The sequence below is a fragment of the Ochlerotatus camptorhynchus genome, unplaced genomic scaffold (genome assembly GCF_037179485.1).
Source record: "Ochlerotatus camptorhynchus isolate MF236.1 unplaced genomic scaffold, CSIRO-AGI_Acam_v1.1 ptg000434l, whole genome shotgun sequence".
In the NCBI taxonomy this organism is placed as follows: Eukaryota; Metazoa; Arthropoda; class Insecta; order Diptera; family Culicidae; genus Ochlerotatus; species Ochlerotatus camptorhynchus.
The window spans coordinates 10,910,174-10,921,063 of NW_027040920.1; the positions used below are offsets into that span (position 1 = coordinate 10,910,174).

The window sequence follows — 10,890 nt, forward strand, 5'->3', positions numbered from 1 at the left end:
TTCAGAGAACTGAGAGCTTGGTGCAAGTTCAGGAAACGTTGTTGAACTTCAAGGAACTTCGAAGATCTGCATGAATATTTGTACAGAAAACTTCGTAGAAGTTCAGGAAGTTTTCTAGAGGTGCAGCGAATTTCGATGAACTTCAGTAACGAGTAAATGACTGATTAATGAATATTTGAAGTTAAGTGAAAATTATCACTGTGAAGCAACTTTAAACTCTAGAGGGAATTTATATCTGTAACTGAAGCCAGTTCGATTTTGTTTACTAACTTGGTTAAAATGTCATATTTAATTATCTTAAAGATAAATCGTCCAGCTCAAACCTTTGTAGAAGTAAGAGGTGGCACCATCATCATCATCATCATATCTTCTTCTTATTCTTCGCATTTCAAGCTTATTGCATATCGCATATTAGCTTATTGCGTGCTCTCAACTTAGTGTTCTAGATGCATTTCCACAGTTATTAATTGAGAGCTTTCGATGCCTGTACCATTTTTGCATTGGTATAATTGTGTGGCAAGTCCAATCATACTTCTATGCCCAGGGAAGTCGAGAAATTTTCCAACCCAAAAAATTCCTAGACCGGACCGGAAATTGAACCCAGCCACCTCCAGCATGGTCTTGCTTTGTAGCTGCGCCTTTACCGACTGAGCTAAGGGAGGCCCCTCATCATCATATAAAAAGTATAAATTCAACTCTATGAGTCACTTAATGTATTCAAAACAAATCATTGATCTTTCGAGATACTTTGAAAAATCAATTTCTATCACTTTTTAGGCTCGAAGCATCTTATGATTTCAAAGCCCTAGAATTGATTGAGTAACAGAGATTAAAGTCACTTGGCCAAATGCTAACTGTATGAATAGGTTATAAGACAGAATTGTGAAACATAAGAGATTTAATTAAAACACTACAAGGGTGGTGCGCAATGGTGACGTATATCTACGTGGTCTTATATAATAAATGTTATTTGATAACTGCAGCTAGAGCTTGGAGATATCGATTGGCGTATTCAGAATTAAAACCCATCATCTCTGGATCCAAATCAGACCACTTTCATGCCACGACTGACTTTGGTTTTTGAAATTGCACCCCCAATGTTGCCTACATATGGGAACTGACATCCGAGGACCTTGACAAATGTCCAAAATTACTCCTTAACAAATTTATGGCGGTCCTGGAAAGGATCGTTTTGTCGTGATGGTTGAGTAATGCTGACCTATTAGGGTGTTAAACACAGATGAGGTTGGTGAGTTGTATGTTGTTTGGAATGAGGGTGATGTGCTTGGCATAAATGGCCCACATGGCGACTCACGCAGAGCTACTGATTCCGATCAATAGCGGTGCGTCTTCTTCCTCCTTCTATGGATGCTCATGTGGGCTGCAGCTAGCTATTGTGCAGCCTTTCGTTGTGTACTGAAGAACAATGTTCAACGTCACGCGTTGAAAGCACTGTGGAATTCAACTTTGAAATCTGTGTTAAGGAAATCGTTTTTCGCAGGCAATCGGTGATGATTTTAATTATCATAGCAACAGTTGCACATTCGTTCATTTTTGATTAGTGACATTTTGAAAAATGATGAAATTCTTAGAAATATTTCTGATCGATTGATGATAAAATTATTGAAATTGGTCCAGGGGCAGCTGAGTTATTAACGTTCAAAATCTTTCATAATTTCGTTACATGTTCCATTTTCGGTTTTCACAAAGTGTACCCCCATATAGAAATCACAGATATAGTCCTACGTCAAAAGTTCGGTTTCGTGAAACTAAACATGGTTCATTAAATTTAATACCCACGTCCAATAGACCAATACTTGAAGAATATTACTGAAAGGTTATTTACTGAAAGCAATTTACTGAAAGATTAAAAAACTGTGATTTAAGAAGATTCCCAAGATTTTGGGCCTTTGAAATTTGTGTAGGGTCTGCAACAAGAACTTTTCTTCAAAATTTGTGATTAATAACAATCTTCGTGATGCAAGATTTGGAGAAAAAATAATCAATATGTGAGATTTTGAAATTTTTTCTAGATCACAGATTTGAAAAAAAAAGAAAAAAGTATCATACTTATGAGTCGTGGAGGCATTTTAAGGTTTATAACAAATTACAGAACAATCTATAGAATCTTGCGGACAAACCCTGGAATTTTTAGTAAAATTTAAAAGTACTCAAAGTGTTGATTTCAAACAAATATGGAGGAGGATTCCCTCATAATTTTCGAAGAAGAAGTTCTGAGCAGAATTCCAGAATTATTCTGACATGAAGTCCTTAGTAATTGTTAAATGAATTTGGAGGGATTTCTGTGGAAAAAAAATGCAAGTTATAAATTAAATTCTTAAGTAATTTGTTGTGAAAAAAACTTCAAGGGAAATTCTGAGGAGATTTGTATGGTGATCATGAGGAAAGTGACAGGTGCATTTTAAGAAGAATTCCAAGAAAATTAGGATGAGAATTCAACAAGAAACAGAGTTCTAAGAGTGTTCTGGGGATAATTTCATCCTTAGTGCAAGAGATTTATCACAGAGCTCCAACAACACTGATTGCAAAAAATTGCTGATAATTAGAAAGAAATTCTTTAAAATACTCCATGGGGTTTCTAAATAAAATTTCGAAAGATTTTTACTGTTTTGAATAGATATAAGGAAAAAGTTGAAAAGAGTTTCAAAGGAATCTCCGAATACAGGGTGTCGACTCAACGAAGAAAACTTAATTCCCTGATATTCCTTGATTTTCCAGTAATTAAAAAAAAAATTCCAGGTGCAGTGCCTACCCGGTTTTGGCAACACAACCCCATCAGCTATAACTTTCCTCGGAATATATTAGTGCTTTATGTACATTTTTTCATGAAATACCACACGGACCTCTAACCCATGAAAATACAATTACAAGTACAATTTCAAATTAAATAAAGCGTTCCATGCATTGTATAGAATGCAAAAAAGACAGAAATCTCGTGTTGCCAAAAGCGGGAAGGATCCGCATTCTACCTTAGGGGCATAAATTCATCCTAATCTCAAATCATCTTCACGTTTTTCTCCCGGAATGTTGGAAATTATCGCGGTTTAGATATTTTAATTAAGCACAAAACTGAAAGCGATGAAGTCGAAAGTTAAATGGATAATTTCTAAGGCAGCAGCACCTTTGCTGGATCCTGAATTTGGATCTGCGACAGGTTCGAAGTCTTCACAATTTGTGTATAAAAATGTCGCTCAAAACTTAACAGGCTTTTATTTGATTGTGCTCAAGCCTTCCTTTAGATTAATTTCCTTTCACAGAGATCTCTCCATGATTCTTCTAAAATTAATTTGAAATTCTCTCTGGAAATCCCTTGAAATTGTTTTTATAATAGAACAGAAATTCTCTGTAGAACACTCCAAACAATTCTTAAAATTCATCCTTTCTTCGAATTTTAAACTCTTTCTAAGAATTCACTGGAGCTTCAATGTTTTTTTTTTTGCATGAAATTCTCCGTAGAATTCACCTCAGACCAACAATTGAAAAGGGCCTATTGGCTTCTGTGAGCAAAACATGTAATCCTCCTTCCCTGCCAATTCATTCTAAAATCTGCTCAAATTTGCTTTGGAAAAAAAATTCTAAAATTCTCTTAATAGTTCTTCAAAGCGAAAAATGAAAATCTAGAACAGTCCAAGGGTCTTGAAATCTTATTGTTTTCGGTATATTTTTCCAGATTTGTCAATGGGATGGGATTTTTCCGGTGACTTCAAATTCCAGCTTTTTCCGTTTTTCCCGGTTCACTGGTCACTCTACATTTCACAAATGAAACACTTATTTTTAATCCCATTATATTTGTTTTGCCTTGAGTACATTTTGAGACCCAGCTCCGTAGGAAAATTATTCCGAATAATATGCTTAACCAAAAGCTAATACGCGGGCAGATTCCTCTGGTGGGAAATAGTAAAAACAACGCTTTCATCTCCAAAATTCTGTAAGTTAATTCCATCTAAATTGCAATTGCAGCAACATTACCATACTAAAACTTTACTGTGAAGCTAATTTTACGACCAAACCAGGTTTACAATGAAGGCTTAGAATACTTAATACAGCCACACCAGATTGACACTTAGTTCGATGAAAATGTCACTTTCAAGTTAAGGACAATAATTGTTCTAACCCTATGATTCGATGCTATTGAACGTTAATTAAATAAAAAATTATGCTGAAAAATTTACTGCTTTGTAAAGAGAAACTCTTCAAAGCTACCATTAGAGTCTCATAATGAAATGCTATCAAGATTTCTCTTGATACCTATCACCAATCAACAAATGTTATCCAGATGATCAATTTGCGCCCGGATCATCATCGGAAAAAAAAAATCTTAATGGCTAGGGAATCTTCTATTAACTTCATGTTACTTCGTTACAGTTCAGAAAATCAACGAGCTTTTTAAAAGTTCAAGGAACTACGTAGAAGTACAACGAACTTCTTAGTAGCTCTGCGAACTTTGTCAAGAGAATGACGTAGAAATTCGAGAAACTTCGTAAAACTTCATTGAAGTACAGGAGAAATCCAGGGAACTTCTGAGGAGATCGATCAACTGTTGGTGTAGAGCCGAAGGCAGGATTTTTTGTTTAGGTGGTTTTCTTCACATTCTATAAGGGTAACGTAAAAGAGACAAACATATATGTTTTTCAACTACACGGATTTGAGTGAAACTTGAAACATACAAAAGAACTATGTATTGACTATCAATGAGCAAAATTTCAGCATATTACATTTTTAAATAGGCTACTCCAAAATGAAGCATTTTGGTAAAAATGCTCAAACTTCTTACAGCTTTAACCCATTACACTCAAAATTGTACCGATATATTTTGAATCAGTGGCGTCGCCCTAACCTCAATCTACCTGTTCAACAACTCTCAAAACGTAAACAAATAACAAGCTATTTAGTTGAAGATGCTAATTTCAAATAACAAACTAAAGTGGTAATTTTTATACGATAGATGGAGGAGATGAAAGTCTAGAGTTGATAGTTCCGTTAAAGTATGGCAGTGTGAAAATTTGCATATAGATAGTAGATAGCGAGCTAGGACAACTTTTAAAGAAGGTACAAATAGGTTTTTTCATCTCTCTTTACCAAACTCCCCCAATGATTCTCTCTTTACCAAGAGAGATGAAAAAACCGATTTGTACCTGTAGTAGATGTAGGTTATATTATGAATAAAATGATGCTATTTATTTGAACGTGCAACGAACGCGCTATTCAAACGTGGATACACCCCTAACGATAACGAAACAAACGATCGAAACTGAATGATAATCGGTTATATGCGGAAAACGAATACCGTATAACGGATACGATCGAGCTTTATGTTCGTGTTGAAATAAAGAGAGAGAAAAAGCTCTGAACTCGAACCTCGTGAAAGTCGACCCGCACATCGTATCAACGGAAAGCTTTTAATGAATTTCGAGCATTCTGTTAACGATAGTTGAGACGATTGGACGTGCATTGAAGTACGGAAAGGCTGCCGTCACGACAGTACCTTCCTTAAAAGTTGTCCTAGCTCGCTATCTACTATCTATATGCAATTTTCACATTGCCGTACTCTAACGGAACTATCAACTCTAGACTTTCATTTCCTCCATCTATCGTATAAAAATTACCACTTTAGTCTGTTATTTGAAATTAGCATCTTCAACTATGTAAATCGTTGACTTCACGCAGAAGTAATACTAAACATATAGTCAAAGAACAAGCTATTGCTTTAAATCGATACGATAGTGAGGTTACGAGACGCCACTGTTTCTTATACTTGATCAAGCAGTAACCAAAAGAGAGAAAAAAACAATAACGGTGTAATATACTTATGTCCGGTACTGCACTTGTTTTTTCTGACATGAATGGGAGTTATTCAGACGAGAGTGTATTTACAAAAAAATTCAACGAGATCGGCGATAAGTTCTCACATTTTTTGCACCACTACTTTTAAAATGTGTGGACGAGGGAAGGAAGTCAATAATTAGAATTCATAAATCTGAGTATTCCCAGAAGTGCAGACTAGACTATGTTGGGCAAGTTTAAAGATGTTTAGAGAACCGTGCATAACTTCATCAAACATCGATGAAAATTTGCGAATTTTGAAGAAGGGGAACTTCGATCAAGCTCCTGGATTTTTCTTTAAAACTTCAAGTATTTTTTCAAGGGACACCGTAGCAAATAAGATCATTTAATTTAAATTCGGGGAACGTCATAGAGCTTCGCAGAATTTTGAATAAATACAGGGTGATTTGTAAATAAAATTGGAACCCTTTGTACAATTGGGAACCTTGGACAAGTTTGAAAAACTTCGTTGAATTTTAATAACTAAGTTTAATTTTAAGAAACTTAATGAAAGTTATCTTAGCTTCAGAGTTCTTCGTCTAAGTTGAATGGACTTCAAATAGATCAGGAAAATCCGTGGAAATTCAGGAAAGTATGTAGAGCTTCCAGGAACTTCGTAGAAAATCAACGACATCCTTAAAAAAAAGAGGAAACCTTGAAGAAGTGCTGCAAACTTAATAGAAATTCTGAAAACTTTGTAAAAGTCAAGCATTCAATTCAAGGAACTACGTAAAACTGTAGAAGCTAAGCGAAATTCGTAGAAGCTCAGCGAACTTTATAGAAACTCAGCGAACTTTGTAGAAGTTCAGAGAATTTTGAACTCCAGGCATTGAGTTGGGATTTTACTGAACGTTTTTGGTTTTTGTTTCGCCCAAATGTTTAGGAAAATTCGTTGAGAAGTTTCAAAGTCTTTCCTGAAGTTTAGAGAAGGTCGAGCATGTTTTGAGATCTTTGTCAAATTGAAATAACTATGGAGCTTGGGAGACAATTTTCAAGAAGTCATCATCCAGGTATCACAAAACACAACCTTCCTTTAAAAAAACTGTGATATTTACAGAACCAAGTTCAGGAATCTCTGGCTCTTTGGCTCAAGGAAACCAAAGCGGCTGGCTAGCACAGTCCCGAGGTACTTTCTACAGTCGCTTTTCGATCCCCTTACCTGCAGACTATCATTTCTCGAGGTTGATTGTCAGATCAAGTCGTAGTTTTCGTGTACTTCGTCGTCAAAACCGTTGTGCTGGACATAACACGCAGCGTGAGTCGTGTCGATCGCAAGTGCCTAGAAAGGGCTGTGGAATGCAGAGGTTACGATATTCAAACACCATCTCTTCAAGATCAAATAATCATCGCGCTTGACGATCTTCCCGACAAACATTGAAAGCTGAATAAGAGCTCATTCAGGCAAAAATATGCCTCTTTAGCTTTTAATCAGCTCAAATTGTTTGATGGGTTTGCATGGCCGCCACTCAGGTGGAAAGCATAATGAATTCAAGACCGTTAATTCCACTTTCTAATCATCCCAACAATCCGTGCTCACTTCTGCACATTTTCTGCTGGTTAATGTTTTAGCGACGATGTTTTACAGTGATAAATATTCAATGTGTTATGTCTGTTTGTCTGTGGGTGCACATCGTCGAAAGCAAGATCAACAGAAAAATGAAGAGAATCTTATAGCGAATTCGTTTATTATCGGGGTTGGAACCAGTGCGAAACCGAACTTTTTGTCAGTGCGAACCTCAACCTGAGCTAGGTTTTAAAAACAAACGAGCAAACTGACGTTTGTCAGAAAACAAGCAGACCCAATCTTGATACCCGATCCAGGTTGGAACTGAATAATAAACGAATTCGCTATTAAGCAAGCCTATCATTTGATTCCGGAAAATAGTGCTTCCGAGAAGAAGATTTCCGGAGAACAGTTCTTTTCGAGTAATGCTCTACCGGAAAATTGAATTCCGGTTAATGGTTTCCCGGGTAATGCCATAGAATTCAACTTTTCAGCATACAAAATTGTTATAATCATGAAAACTCTCAAAAAAATAAGATTGTGGATTGTTACAAACTTGTAATACAAAATAGTATTAATTAAATGATAAGAATCAGAAGAGGGGGTTTAAAATCTTCATTTTCGTACGTTTACAATGTTTTCTAAACCTCAATTTTTGTTTTTCCTAAAATCATAGTCAATGATCGAACGATGTTTCAACGTCTGCCTAATATATTTATGACATAAAAATCCCAGCTCAGCAAATACCTAAGTTGAAACTAGAATATTTATTATTTGCTTCTTGTGATTTTGGAATTTTAGAAAGATGTTAGTGCCTACAGCTACATTTTTAGAATAACATGTATTTTTCACCCTCATAGGTAAAAATACGATATCTGTTCTAATAGTATTACCGATAAATACCGATATCTTTGAACTATCGATACCGATAAGCTTGAAGACAATCTGGCAACGCTGTTCTGAACTTGCAACCCACCCATCCTCCTCCACTTGACCTGTTTTGGCTACTGTTTTGGTCGTCCGCATCGGACCCGTCGAATGGTGGTAGATTCCGTGCAAACCACACAGTAAAATAGAATTAATTTCCTTGAGTAAGAGATTCTCCCGAATCGAACACGAACACGACGTAATATAAACAAATTTACTCACCTATGAACAATCCGCCCCGTAGCCTCCAGCCTCTGCAGGTCTTCCTCATCCGCTCCTCAATCAAAGGGTCCACTCACATGATGATGATGGAAGCAGTGGAGCATATCAGTTAATTAGGAAAACACTGGTTTATTCACGTTTTACTGAACCGCACGCTACGTCTTCCCTTGATTGGTTTGATTCCAGACGGAAATAAAATCTGGGAATCGATGTTTTTATACACTTAATTCACATTGGCTTTGGAGAACATCGACGGAAGTGCAGACGCATCCGACATCCGACATGCACTGCGATTTAAACACTGAAAATATGGCTGAGATTGGGCGACTTCGTCGCCAAATCTTCCAAACTCAAACAGATCGCATCAGTAACACCGCGCCGGAGAACTTCCACCATCGCTGGGATTTAACAACATCGGATACTGATTCCATCTCCAAATGTAGTCTTCTTTCTTCCGAACAATAACAACAAATTCCGAACACTTATCAAGACACCACACAATCTTCACGTTTTGATTTTTACCTTTATGACGCCGCTACGGAATTCCGCTTATCGCATAAATATTTGAGACTTTTCACTGCGGATCTTTCACCCCGTCGCGGAATCGTCGATCCGAAATATTTTTGATGACGGAAATGGGGACACGCTATCTAACACGATTGTTACGAGACGCACACGCAAATCCGTAGAATATTCCGCCCGGAACAAATCCTACAACACTGAGTAAAAGTACACGAATTTAGGCTATTTTTCGAATAATTCACGTAGCCGTCGTCACACTCGCCACCGCACGTATGAAGTTTGCACATAGTTTACAAATAATAACGCGAGAAAATAATCCGTCCGTCCAAAGATAGTCTTTTGCTTTCATTCTCAAATACGACTCTCAAGCGTAGCATGTATTTTTTTTTTTTTAGCATTGTTATTCTATCGCTCTTCTTCATGGCCGTATGCTTTTCCGATTGGAACCTGGGGAGAACTGTCAAAACTCCAATTGGACTGTCTCGTTCTGTCCAATTGACGAGTGCACGGATGGATTTGAGTTCACTCACTCGACAAAAAGTGACACAACAGCGGGGCCCTGTTTACTAAAAATGAACACATATGTGTTCATTTTTAGTAAACAGGGCCCCGCTGTTGTGTCACTTTTTGTCGAGTGAGTGAAATCAAATCCATCCGTGCACTCGTCAATGAGAAAATATGGACAACACCAGCTCCTGCACACACACCCACTCAAATGAAATGAACAAGCGACGCACGAATGTGGAATGGACGTACGTTCGATCGTTCTGTGTAGTATAGTGACTATATCAAAGTCTGGTGGATTCGAAATCCAGAAAAATTGAATCTGATTTTTGCAATAAAAATCTGGATTCACTTGAAAATTCTCATGGTTTGGCAGATCATTTTCGTTTTCCACAAAACATGTTTTTAACTGCGCAGCACAGGGCATTAACATTGAACCAGAACAGGACGAGAGCAATTTTATATCGATTTGTAAATATAATTCCCATGCATGTATAGGCGAATCCAAGAGAAACTAAGCGATCGTTTCAGCCTCTGAGGGCTGAATTTTACACCGTAAAGCAGATAAAAACTCGGTTTGATTTCAACCGAGTTTTTATCTGCTGAACGCTCGGTAGTCTGTTCGGTTCAAAGAGGAATAACCGAGCTGTCGTTAATTATTTTTGCTACACACAATCTGTCAAAGTTTCCGAAAATCTCGGTTGACGAAAAATAAATTTAAGCAGAAATAACCGAACATCGGTTTACTCAAGAATTACCGAACACTGTCAAACAAACCGACCCACCTGTTGTAACTACGGAATTCGGTTCTCTTGGGCAGCGCTCGGTTTTCACTTTAAATTTTGATTAAGGATAAGTTGCTTCGAATTTTCATAAAAATAAAGTTTTGTCAAAGAAATGTATGAAATATATTTATTTTATTTGTTTTGGCGAATAAAAACTTCCGTTACGCGAGTTACAGCGTGGCAAAGTACAGTCAAAAAAAAATCACTTACTTTGAAGTCATTCTTATTCAAATGGTTTTAAAATGCCTTTGCAAGCCAACCTTGTATATTTTCACGGCAGGAGAAACAAACTTTAGCACAAGATGCCTGAAAATAAAATCATACCGTTATTTTCAAATACTTACAAAAGATTTCAATCAAACGTGCATTCTCCTGTTGCAGCTGCTCCAGAACTTTTTTTCCAATTTTTACTAAAGTTTGGCACACGTCCGACGAGCACACGCGAGAAAAAATGGCTGCCTAATTTTAGATTCAGTTTTCCCGTAGCGTACTTTTCGGTTCAGTTTTCGTTTCTATTTGTCAAATTTATTCTATTTTACCGAAATTTGGGTCTGATTCGATAAATACGCCTGAAAAAATGTT

General features: G+C 36.9%; 1 protein-coding gene across 1 annotated transcript in view; it reads right to left on the bottom strand.

Annotated features, from left to right (window-relative positions):
• Positions 1 to 9,370, bottom strand: part of EcR (Ecdysone receptor) — a 797,280-nt gene extending 787,910 nt beyond the window's left edge. Inside the window, exon 1 of the mRNA XM_065234607.1 lies at positions 8,498 to 9,370. The gene's annotated coding sequence lies outside the window, so the exon portion shown is untranslated. The remainder of the gene's footprint in view (positions 1 to 8,497) is intronic.
• Positions 9,371 to 10,890: the final 1,520 nt, after the last annotated feature.